Here is a 12,615-nt window from a genome sequence, read left to right on the forward strand (position 1 = left end):
ATAAATAAATATAAAGTTCACAGATAAAGAGCCCAAGACAAATGACAAGGTCAAAACAAGCAAGAGTCAGCAGGAATGGGAATCTGAATACATAAAATAACTTCACCTTGTTTTGAGAAATTTTGAGCACTGAAGCTGACAGAACGTTTATGCTTAATTTGGATTACAGTACTTGGAGTCTCAGCTGAAGACATTTAAACATACATATATCTTTACAGTGCAGGAAAGCACTAGGAATGGCTGAAGAACAAGTTCCTTTGTGTAAAGACAAGCAGGGTGAGAGCAGATGCCCCAAAATGTGAGGGATTAGATGATAGTTTGGTGGCAAGTGTGCTATGCTCACAGCTTGGTGAAGGAAGAAATGTTCCATTCATAAACCTCAGGGAGATCTGGCTTCAGAAATTCCTTTACTTCACACAGCTGATGAAGAAACAGATGTGAAAACAAAGTAGGTGATCATACAAAGTTTGAGTTGCAAGGAAGGACAGGCATTTTAATTCTTATGCTAGTGTCAACATAATCACCTCATGTGCTTGTAAAAAAGCAAAGAATTATGGGCATAGCAGTTGTATAAGACATGCACCAATCCAGAGCATTTGAAAATGCCATCCAAAATCATAAAAAATAATTTGGTTCAAAATAATAATACTACTTTAAAAAATAGATGTTGTTTCTTAGCCTGGGAAAAAGGCCTTATGCTGTGTGTGTGTTTCTCCCACAGTAACTGAATGTCTTCATCACCTGCTGCCAGGCTACACCCAGACAAGCTGTCTGCCACCCCAGGAAACTACATACTGTAAGTGTCTGTAAGTCTGACTCACGGTTGCCCTGCCCACATTATCTATAAGTATAAAACACCTGTTGCTGCTGGCCATGCAGTACACCCATTGATTGCTTATCTGTTAGTTCTTGATTTCTTTCTCCTCTTCTTCATGTCCTTCTCCCAACTACCTGTCTGAACTTGCCCAAACTTGCTTGCTCCCCACCACAGAGTTTGCCTGGCAGATTGGGCTCCTTAGTGGCCCTCTAATCATAATTGTGCCTTGTCTGCTGGGCACAGATATCCCTTGGCTTCTTCGATTTCTCAGCTTGGCAAACAGGTCTTGCTTCCACACTCGATTTAATCTCTCTTCTAACTATGGAACACAAGAGCCTGGAAGAGTTCTCTCTTGTGCTGTTGCTGTCTTTCTGCCAACCACAATGACGGTCTCAAAGATAACTGAGTTTCTACAGTTGTCTTTCTTGGAAACAGACAGGTCTGTATGCCCAAGTGAAAAAAAACATTGTGGTGTGAGTTCATGCTTAATGAAGGCCAGAGAATGCACAGAGAAGACAGAAAAAATGTCTTAACATAGTGAAAGCTTTTATGAACACTGAAGTAGAAATCCATAAGGATGTAGGACACCTGTTCTAGGTGACTATGGCCATTTAACTGAGTTTTACTTTTGTAAAGGCAAACTGAGATCATAATTGATTTGAATAGATCAAATACATCATAACTTATTAATAATAGTCTGGCAAGATTTGTAATAATGTCAGGATGGATTGTAGGAATAGGGTAATGTTAATAAATTAACAAGAAAATACTTAAAGTCCTCTCACATTTTGCAGAAGCAGTTACTCTGATCAGTTACTTTACAAACCGTTCAGAACATACATTTGACATACATTGGGTCCAGTTCCATGTCCCAACTCTTCTCTTATAATGAACAATTCACATGTATCTTTGGAAATGAAAGTAAGACTAAGCTGACAACAGGGAAAAGAGCCTATTTTCTACAGCAGGCATTACATGTTTCCATCAGTGGATGCAAAACATAAAGCATTAAACTTTGCATCCAGACTTAGAGCACCCCAGTGCTGTTAGTCAACACCATGTTAAACAGTTGCAAGGAGTCTTTCTGCCAGTTTAGTTGAGCCCTCTCAGTGGAGACAATCAAGGTGAGGCTCGACAAGGTGGGAGGATGTCCCTGCTCACTGCAGGGGGGTTGGACTAGATCACTATTGGAGGCCCCTTCCAACCCAAACCATTCTGTGATTCTATGATCCTATATTATTTTTTCATTTCTGTATTTCTATTATGTTTTCAACTTGTTTTAAACCCTACTTGAGAGATTATTCTTCTGGTGACAGTAGTGAACTAGTGAGTATTCCAGTATATGTGGTATTTGGATTGCTTATTCATAGTCAGTCTCTTTCAATAAAAGGAAACACAACAAAAATATTAAAGATTTGCTTGCATGTCAACATCTGCTGAGGAATGGAATAAAAGAAAACTCTGAAGTATTATTAATGCTTTTAGAAACAGACAAATCTTGACTGTTAAATCTGGAATCTATATTCATCAAAATTAAGAAATTGTATCTCATTCTCACTTGCAGTGGTTTCAATTGTTCCAACATTATTTGTTATGTGCACAGTGCCTCAAAAGCTAATGGATTTTGAATTCACTTTTTAAAAAACAAATTCATATTTCTGACTGTGATACTGATAACAATGAAACAACTAATGGCTCAAATGAAATATTTTCATCTATAACATACCCATTAGTGGGCTCCAGGCAATATTGCACCTAGTACTCGCTTTTCTGATCTGCGGCCAGTTCAGTTAATGATAGCTTGGCACACATGCATTTACTTACTGATATTCCAACAGCAGAAAAACCCACAGTTAAATAATCCCCTGAAGCTGGAGGGAAAGCAAATGGGAAAAGTTCACAGTAATATGAACTACATTATCAAATACTCTCTAACAGAAAGAAAGAATTACTCAATGTTTAAACAAAACAATAGGTGAAAATTGTAACAATTCAAGAACAGAGAAAATTATTCCACAGAGTGACTGAAATTATGCAAAGAAAACCTGTCTGATTTCCAAAGTCATCAAATCAAACCCCATCATCCTTCTTACTGCTGTTTTTCAAAAAGCTTTCAGGACAAATTTGGCATATGATTATTCAGTCATGTATTTTAATTAGACTCAGTTAAGAGCTCTTGATAGAGATGACAGGGTTGTTCTCAGTATTGGGTTAAACTAGAATTTGTAAACATTAAAGTTTAGTGCCTACTCTGAATACAAGCAGCAAATTTTCTTGTGTTTTGGAGACTGCTCAAGGTCAGTCCAGAAAGTATGAGAGACAGGCAACAAGGTGGAGAAATTTCAGTTAGGCCAATGTTTTATAAACTCCAACTTGGATAGTTGTGGTATTTGGTATATGTAGATACAAGATAGAACTAATGCAAAATGCTTTAAAAATGACTTGCCACTCCATAGGTCTAGAGTACAGTTTCTTGTTTTCTTGAGTCAAATTACATTCTCCTTTTTGCAAGTATAATTGTACAGTAGTATATTATCATAAAATAATAAAAAAACACAGTATGCAAATGGAAATCTGACTATTTAAAAACTGAAATGGAAGTGGGGACTATAGAAATTATGAAAGGACATGACTGCTCAGTCACTGATTTAAAAATAAACTAGGAAAGTATCTCCTAATAATCTGAGGCTGAAATAACATAACAGTTTTCCATGAGTCTATAAATGGAATGTACTGTAAGACTTTATCGTACAAGAAAGGTTTACAAGCAAGATGGGACGTTTTGGTGTGTTTGGATTTGCAAGCTCTCGTTTGGGTATTTGGAAGGCTTTCTACCCAGCCATTTGGCAAACTCTTTGCTGGCATCTACTAACTGCTTTGCTTTGTCACAACAGCCATGTTAAAATGCTGGTTTAAAACCAGTTTATCTCAAACCTACTTAGCTTAGACTTTGCAAGTATTTATCCCTGATGGAAAGCTGCCTTGCTCTGACATTATACATAATTTATCTGAAATGCTGGAGCTATTCTACCAAGGAGAGATCTGACTGTATTAGACAAACCTGAATGCGAGCTGAAAACCCTTTAATCAGATTTACAAAAAGGAGAATTTTCTGAAAATTCCATTTCACATCTGTTACATGACATGCAGATGAAATATTTTTTAATCACTCTGATGTGCAATGCTGGTTTACTCAGCTTTGTTTTAAGAGGAATTCTATTTGCTCAGAATGCACATAAAATAAAACATTCAGCAAGCAACAGTCTAATAAATTAGTGCTAGTGCATGATAAAAACAGTGTAATTACAGCTCACAAGGGGGGAACTCTGTGGTCTGTTTTGGAAACCCTAAAATAAAGCATATTCTGAACTGTTTCATTTCAGCAAAAATCAGTACTGGAATCTAGACTGTAGGTTTAGAATTGGTTTCTATATTATGTTTGCAGTTGAAATGCAAATAGCTCTGTTAATTAATGCTCATTTCTGCATCTGTATTACTTTGACATAACCGTTGAGGTTTTCACAATGATCTATGATAAGGGTTTGCATCTGGATTATTTGGCCCTCAAGTCAGAAGTTTCATTTCCAAATAACAGCTATCTGTGTGATGCAGGCAGAGCACATAACTGCACAGAAACTGGAAAATGAAAGATATGGTTTAGGCATAACCTTACACAAACATTACATAGCCTTAACTGAACTCAGGGATGGGTGTTGCTGAACTTAGTCTTCCCTGACCCCAAAATATTCCCTATCTTTGTTTTAAAGCTCTACTTTCCAAGTTTCTCCTTTTACAGGTGTGAGTGTAACTGCAACCTCCAAAGCCAGCTCACTTGTACACAGGCTTCCCGCTGGCCATTAACGACCCAAATAGACACTCCTTGTATCGCTTGTGCCGAGCTAAGTAGGCATGGTTGGCTAGAAATACAACCCAAAATGTGCCTATTCTCATGTTGAAACTGGAAGTTTGACCGGGGGGCATTGCATTACTACTTGTTTCAACACTCCTCAGTCAGAAGTGCGGTAGGCAGGCCTGTGCTGGTGTGCAAAGCGGATGAGGAAGCCTCGGCCTTCCTCCCACAGCGCTCATCTAAACTGGTCAATACGGGAACTCACAGCTGCTGACAGCTCTCAGCACTTCTGCGCAGGAAACCACGCGGCTGACAGGAGGGCCGCGCTGCCAGCCGCTCCTGGCACTGACCGGCAGCGCTCCACGCTGCGCTCCGGCCCGGGAGGCGCCGGGGCCGGGGTTAGAGCCCGGGCTGCGGCTGCAGCGGCGGGCACGGGGCCGCTCCGGGAGCGCGCCTGGAGGCGGCCGGCATTATGTAAACAGCAGTTACGCAAGGGATGCAGATTTCACCTTACATAAGCGTGCGTTGCTGTCAGATAGTTCGTATACATTAAGAGGAGGGACGAGCAGCGCTGGTGTTCAAGCTGTAGCCTCTCTGGTTCCAAAGTGACTTGGTGACCTGTTTGCTGCTGTGGTACTTTTCATTCAGGCGATTTGGTGAAACTCTTATCTCTCCCTTAGCCTGGAGGAAATTTAGTTTCTCTCCAATAAATGGCACACATGCCTAAGCCATATTCATGCCCTTTTCTGGCAGTCTGAAAAAGGCTACTGATTCATAGTTTTTGCAGAGAGTAAACTTAATCCAGCATGGACAAAGGGAAATAAAATTCTGTGAATTTCAGGCTTTAAGATTCAGCTACTGCCACCATCATAGGACCTTATTCCAATGTCTGTGTGAAACGATAGATTTTCAAATCACTTAAGTGCCATCAGGACTAGACAAAAGAACCCCATAGTTCAGGACTCTGTCTCTAGCTGATGTTAGGACAGATCCTGGAGAGAGCAGCGCCTGTTTCTTTCCCCTGTCCCCTTATGTGCAGGCAGAACATCATCAGGTGGTGCCTATTTGGGATATTTTCACATAGTACTAGATGCTGTTTGGACTTCTGTGCTTGATGCCTCACTCAGTTCCCTCTGTATGAACTGAAGGTGGAATCTGGACTATCCCAATTGATTATTATCAATTATCTGTGACTGTCTTCCAAGAATGAGTCCAATTTCATTTTCAATCATGTCTGTTTTGGTGTTCACAACATCCTATGGTATTGTACTCATTCTACAGCCTCATAGTGCACTTTGAGCCAGGGGACTGTTAGCCAGCTTTGATCCAAATATTGTATGACCAGGTATAGCACATCTCTTTGAGCTCTCAACTTTTGCTGGTTAAGACTCCAACAAGTGCAAGGTCATGTTTACCCTGCAAAAGCATCCTCTAACTGATGCTTGGACAGGTCACGGCAATGCACTGTTGAGCCATAGATTACCACATTCAGACAGGCTGTGCTACTGTGGAAAGACAAAGGATCTGTGGGGAGAGTCTATGTAGGTGATGAACTCTGCTAGATTATGCAGCGGCAAATTAATTAATTAATTACCACAGGGAGTAGCTCAAATGTGGGCAAACCTCTTTGAGACTCAGGTAGCCAGTAGAAAGTGGAGCAGACAAGAGAAAGTATGACATGAAAGGTGACCTGTTAGATTTGTCAGCTGTTTCAATGACTTACACTTGTCATGTCCTGTTCAATCCAGTGGGCATAAGCAGAGAGGAGGGGAACAGCAAGCCTGCTCAGATCTAGATAAAAGCAGAAAAAAGAGCTGTTAAAGTCATTGCCTGGCTCCTCTAACAGTTAGTTTCTGAATTTTGACAACCTTTTGTTACAAAGCAGAAATATCAAAGAAATCTAAAACCTAAACGTGTAGATAATTAAAACATAGAATATCAGTTCCAAGTTGTTCAAAGGTTGAATATATATTTTTTTGTTTTTAAATAGTTTCTCTGTTTCCTTGTGATCAGTGACAACAGAAGCTCTTCTAGAAAAAGTTACATGCACCATGACTGTCAAGGGAGCAAGTCTCTGGGTTGCATCTTCTTTTCCAAGCTCGGGCAGGCGCGGGAAGTGCTGTCCGTAAAAGAGCCGGCAGAGCCACCTAGTGTTCAACCTACACATGTACACGTTTGTGTATACTGTGGACTCCACTGTTCAAGAACAGGAACGAAGTGCAATCTCAGCCATCAAGTTCAAGTCTGGTCCAATAGCGTGGTTTTCGTAGGCAGCATACAGTGTTCATTTAAATTCTAGTTTCTATTTAGCAATCTAGCGTATGTGTAATTCAAAGGGAGGACAAGTTGAGCCATGGGAACTTATCTGACCTAATTCTAGATGTGTGAAAGAGGATTGTCTAAATCTACACGAATGTTCTAAGATTCTTTATAGCCCACAAAAAGAGACAAGCACTGTGAAAAATATAGTTTCTTTTAGTCTCCACATAGGTGCCTGTGGCAATGCCAGCGACGAGCAGTGTGAGCAATCTGGCAGTGCAGGCCTAGAGCCTGACATGGTGGTAGGCCATGCTCAGCAAATATGCAGAGCCAGCTAGCAGTGGAGCAAAATAGTGCTGTGCCTGCAGCATGTAACTAAAACAAGACGCTGGTAGCTATAAACATGGACAGTTATCTTGGGACAACAGGACATGCACCTGCATCAACAGGTTGTGTCATTAGTAGTTGGACCAATAATCTGTAATAGTGCAATGTGTGGTCACTCAAGAGGGAACCAATGGAGCTATGCCAACAGGGCACTCTGAGTTTATATAAGTTGTAGCAGTTGCCTTGCTACGCACTTCTGCCTTTTCTGTCTCCTGTTCTTCTTTACTTTACTCTGCTATACTTGCACTACAGGCCTGCTCCATAGGCCTGCACCTCAGGCCTGCACCATCGGCCTGCAACACTGGAACAATAAAGGAACAATACTCGATCATATTGGTCAGCCATATTGATTCCTATCTTCGTTGTCTACAGGTGCCTAGAGTCAATAATTCTCAGGAGCTGAATACCACATGGCCAGCAGTAACTACTGAAAATCAGTTGCTTACCAAGGATCTCAAAGTGAGGCAGACTTGCTTTAGTTATTTTGGATGACAGCAGAGACTGTGTAGCAAGAATGTTGTCTTTAAAGGACTCAACAACTGTACTCCTTGTAGTAATTGCCCACTGTGCTCAAGAAAGGACAATGAGTCTTGTGCTTTATAAAGCTGGTTTGCTTATTATTGGTGATTCTTCTGCCCAGTACGTTTTTAAAGTTTTTTGAACCAGAGTTTCTTCAGTGATAATATTGCCAAAAGTCAAAATTAAGGTTCTTGTAATATCACAGTGCATTACTGCTGTATTCCATTGACTGAATCCCTTCAAAGGGACTATCATATTAGCACTATGACCTCAAAAAATGTTAGTCTTGTTTAATCATTAGAACAAAGAGCTGGAGTCCAGAAAGATCATAATACAACAACCAGGGACAGAGAAGAGCCAACAGTGTGGTTCACAGAAAACAGAGACAGTAAGACCTATCTGAGTCTGTGGAGTGTTTCCATTTTCCCCAGCTGATGTACCGCACAAACCGCTGGTATATCCAGTTTCTCCACAACTTAAGTTTACATTAAAGTAGGTCATGTTCCAAGCCATCCTGTTTTCAAGAGCTTTTGTCTGCACAAGGAACTTGACCAATAGAGTTCTCATGGCATAACTATTTCTGATCTATCCTAAAAGCTGCAACTACTTACTTAAGAGTAACTATTGTGGAACAGCTTATGCTACAGTGGTTACACCCATCACTTTCCCTGGAGAGAACAAAATCCATTACAATATTCTAAACATGAACTCCTTGTAAACTTCTGCAGTATCTTCTTCAGGAGTCTACAAATAGACAACTTCAAATAATATTCTGAATGGTTAGTTGTCTTTGAACAGTTAATTTTCAAATCTAATGGCATGACTTGGAATGCTTAGGAAAACCATTTGGCTGGAGGCAATAAAACTTAAGGATGAGAAGAAAGGAATTATTACATGGAAGAAGATTCCAAGGGAAAGGAGAAAAAGATGGAAAAGGGAATGGAAAGGGAATGAATTGCAACACATGGAAAACTGTAAAGAAATAGTAAATGATAGTTTACCCCCTTAATGCCAATACCCCACTGCTATCAACGTGCATGTTGCTCTAGATTAAGTGTATCGTATAGTCCTAAATTTAGACAAGCAGTCGTAAAACAGGGAATTTGGCCATCTTTGCACTTCCTTCACTTAGGTCCCAATGCCAAAACAATATTTGCTCCGTTGCATGCCCATGTTTGTTCAGTCAACCTTTTCTTTACTTGCTTCATTTACTCACAAAATGTCAAAGGTCAACTCTGTGACATTTCAGTCTGAGCACCTTTTATAGAACAGGTTTTTCTAACTGTTTTGAACAATACAAAACAACTCAATGTTAGTTTCCCTCCCTGTGGCAGATGCTTCTATCTTTCTAGCAGACTTAAATGCTCTGGTAGATTGAGGGAAAAGTGTGTTATTTCCACACATATGTCAGGAGCTATTGAACAGGTGAAATTACAAGGACTCACGCTGTGCACCAAGAGCCCATAGGGCAGAATCTCTTATCAGACCTGCCTTGAGGTACTGTCTGCAATGCTGTGCCCCTAGACTGTCAGCTTCCCACATAATTCATGGATAGGTTTTGCACAGCCTTGCAGGATCAGGAGCTGAAGTGATTTTACAAAAGTATTGCTTCTTTTATTTTCATAATTCAGGAACTGATAAATCATTACCTTGATTAAAAAATGTAATTGTTGTTGTGCTAAATGAGGGGATGTTATCTAATTAATGGAAACTTTTTCCTTCTTTCTAATGTTTATGTCTAGTTTTATGCCTGTGTATTAGTACATGAGTAAAATGTAATGGCCTTGCCAAGCAGGAGTCAGAGATCTGTTGGTTCATCCTGGCTTTAAATTCTCTGAATCTGTGACATTTCTTAGAGAGCTTTGACTTCCTCGTCCTAGATTTCATACTGCTTCTTTCTGCATTCAGTTCAATATTTTAAATTTATGCCTGAAGGCCAGAGGAGCATTTTTTGGTTGTTGTTTAAACACTAACTGGAGACTGAAAACATTTCTGTTTGTCCAAATCTGGAAAAATGCAGAATGATTATATTACCAAAGGGAGAGGGGAAGGGAAAAAAAAAAAAAGGAATACTGTGTACCCAACAAAACAGAGGGAAGAATGTAGGAATGTAAATGTGTTACAGGCTGCTGGATGCAAAAATAAAACTCAGAAAAGACTGAAGGCTTGAAAAGGCATAATATGATCCAATTTATTTAGACTAGAAATTGCCTTCCCTAGATTGCTAAGGTGACAGGAAAAAAAAAATATGAAAAGAAGGTAATCATATTTGTTTAAGTCTGGCAGTTTCCACTTAAATGCCTGTCTCTCTATAATAGTTTTTTTGAAGAAACTGCCTTGGGGAATTACTAGAAAAATGAGCTTTATTAAGTGTTCATGGCCATCTGAACTACCCACCCATCCAGTATAAATGTGTTCTGGCAAAACAAGTGTTTGCGTTGCCATGGCCTTTCCCATGATGTTATTTTCTTAAGCAAAAGCATTTTTCTAGCTGAGATCTTAACAAGGACACAGGCAGGGTGCCATAACTCGGTCCTTGAAGAGAAAAATAATGATTTGAGGGGAATGGTGAAGGAAGGAGATGGTCTCAGAGCAGGTAGAACAGAGGACTTACATAGCTGGTGATTCTTTTGCCCAACAGAAGCAGTGATTCCTTCCACTAACCAGTTCTGTGGGAGAGTAGTGCAGCCTTTACCAGCCCTGCAGAAATCCTGATAGGCCCAGAGCTGAGATTCTCCTGTAGCATCCTCAATATGGTGAAAATCTTTCTTAAAAATAACATCTCAATTGTTATTTGCTGAGCAAATCACATGCCTCAGATACACACTTGTTCAAATCAAGTTTTGGGGCCTGTGCTCTGCACAGGTACAGGGACTCTACACAAAACTATGACCGCTGGTCTGTATGGATCCATGTGATATATCTGCAAGATATTAACTGCTCTATAATACTGCTGGATTTTTCTTTGCCCTGCAAAATCACTTGGGGAAGGTCCTACGTCTACAGGTTTCACACTGGTTTCTAACCTCTGGCAAATACTTCTGTGAATTTTATATTGATTACTGAATTATATTCTGGTTTTAGATTAGTATCAAAATATGTTATCATAAAAACTAGTGAGCTGTTCACAGAAGCACCAGGTAACATTATTGTATAGTTAGTATACAACAGGGACTAAAGCAAAACTAACAGGTGCTTACCTAAAATGCTTAAGAACAGGGCAAGTATTGAGTCACCCTTTCTCTTCGTATCTTCCCAAATTCCAGCAATTGCCAGTTTGTGAAGGAGAGGTCATGTCTCCACCTAGAAGTCACAGATTCCTTTCTGAAGGAATAAAGGACAAAAAAACTCCATCAGGACCAAAAGCTGGATCTTAGCTCTGCTAGGGTTCTGAAGAAATTTGAGTGTTTTTCTTCCTCCAGCTCCTGAGAGAGAACAACTCTCTCAAACTGCTTTCATACCCATGTAGCTCTGTGAATCACAGCAGAGGAAGTAAAGGGAATAAGGTCTATGAATGCTAAATGTAGGTCCAAATCCAGTTAAGTATCTATTTGTGGGAGAAAGTCAATTACAAAAACCAAACCAACCAACCAAACAAACAACACAAAAAAAACCCAAACAAACAAACTGAAAACAACCCACAAGTAGAAGAGGCCTTTTGGGTCATCTTACCCCCTCAAATTAATTTTTTTTTCATAACACAAACCATATCATGAGATATCATGAGTACCCCTGCAATCTGAAACAATACAGTTCACATCTCACTGGTACCTGAACAGCACCATTTTAACAAACTGATCAATTACATAACTGTGGCAAAACAAACAAAACAACATGGAACATTTCATTTACTAAATAAAATTAATTAGCTGAAAACTAAGAAAGCAAATAGAAATTGATAGAAATTGCAGAATATGCTAGAACTTTAAAAAATGTATAACTGCTGAGATCCATCCAGTCTCATGCTCCTGCACAGGGGAGGTTCAGGTTGGATGTTAGGAAGAAGTTCCATACAGAAAGAGTGATTGCGCTATGGAATGGGCTGCCCGGGGAAGTGGTGGAGTTGCCGTCATTGAAGGTGTTCAGAAGGAGACTTGATGGGGTGCTTGGTGCCATGGGTTAGCTGTTTGGGTGGGTTGGATTGGTTGATGGGTTGGACATGATGATCTTGAAGGTCTCTTCCAACCTGGTTTGGTTTATTCTAATAAAGGTTTTATTTTATTCTAATACTTTTAGAAATCCCAGGAACATAACTCTGCTCAGACCTCTGGGAAACAATTCCTCCTCAGTCTACCATGTCATGTCGAGTTCTACTGTTCAATCCAGTATTTACCTGCCATCTCAATGATCTTCTTGAAGTGTCTTCAATAGCTCTTACTTGTCATCTTGCATATTCAGACTCACTGGAAAACATCACAAAGTATCCAATTTAAACCGAAAAGTCAGAAAGGAGAACTTGAACTAAATCCAGTTTGCTTTATGCAACTAATTCCAGTTAAATTAAAAGTCTATTTAGAAGAAGGAAGCAAACTTACACCATTACATAGCACCTTTATAACTTTGATTTCTTTTTTTAATATGACCTATTGAAAGTGAGATTAGAAAGAGAATTCCACATTAAAATTGGATCAGTTTAGCCTTTTGCTCTTGCAACTCAGGAGGCATGTATCTGATGCATAAGACAATACTGAAATGTGTGAGTTGTATCTGATTCATGGTCCTAAGTGGGAGTTTGCAAGCTCCATTCAGCAAGGAAAAGCTTGGCCTGGATCAATATTCTGGA

At 39.7% G+C, this 12,615-nt stretch overlaps 1 long non-coding RNA gene across 4 annotated transcripts in view; it reads left to right on the forward strand.

The window, feature by feature from the left end:
- LOC137445874 (uncharacterized) overlaps nucleotides 1-12,615 on the forward strand; it is a 47,293-nt gene that overhangs the window by 11,532 nt on the left and 23,146 nt on the right. For all 4 annotated transcript variants that reach the window (XR_010988517.1, XR_010988516.1, XR_010988515.1 and 1 more), the window contains exon 2: nucleotides 722-796. This is a non-coding gene — a long non-coding RNA (uncharacterized lncRNA). The remainder of the gene's footprint in view (nucleotides 1-721; nucleotides 797-12,615) is intronic.

The sequence above is a fragment of the Melanerpes formicivorus genome, unplaced genomic scaffold (genome assembly GCF_026170545.1).
Source record: "Melanerpes formicivorus ecotype bairdi unplaced genomic scaffold, bMelFor1.0.p_v2 SCAF_16, whole genome shotgun sequence".
Taxonomy (NCBI): Eukaryota; Metazoa; Chordata; class Aves; order Piciformes; family Picidae; genus Melanerpes; species Melanerpes formicivorus.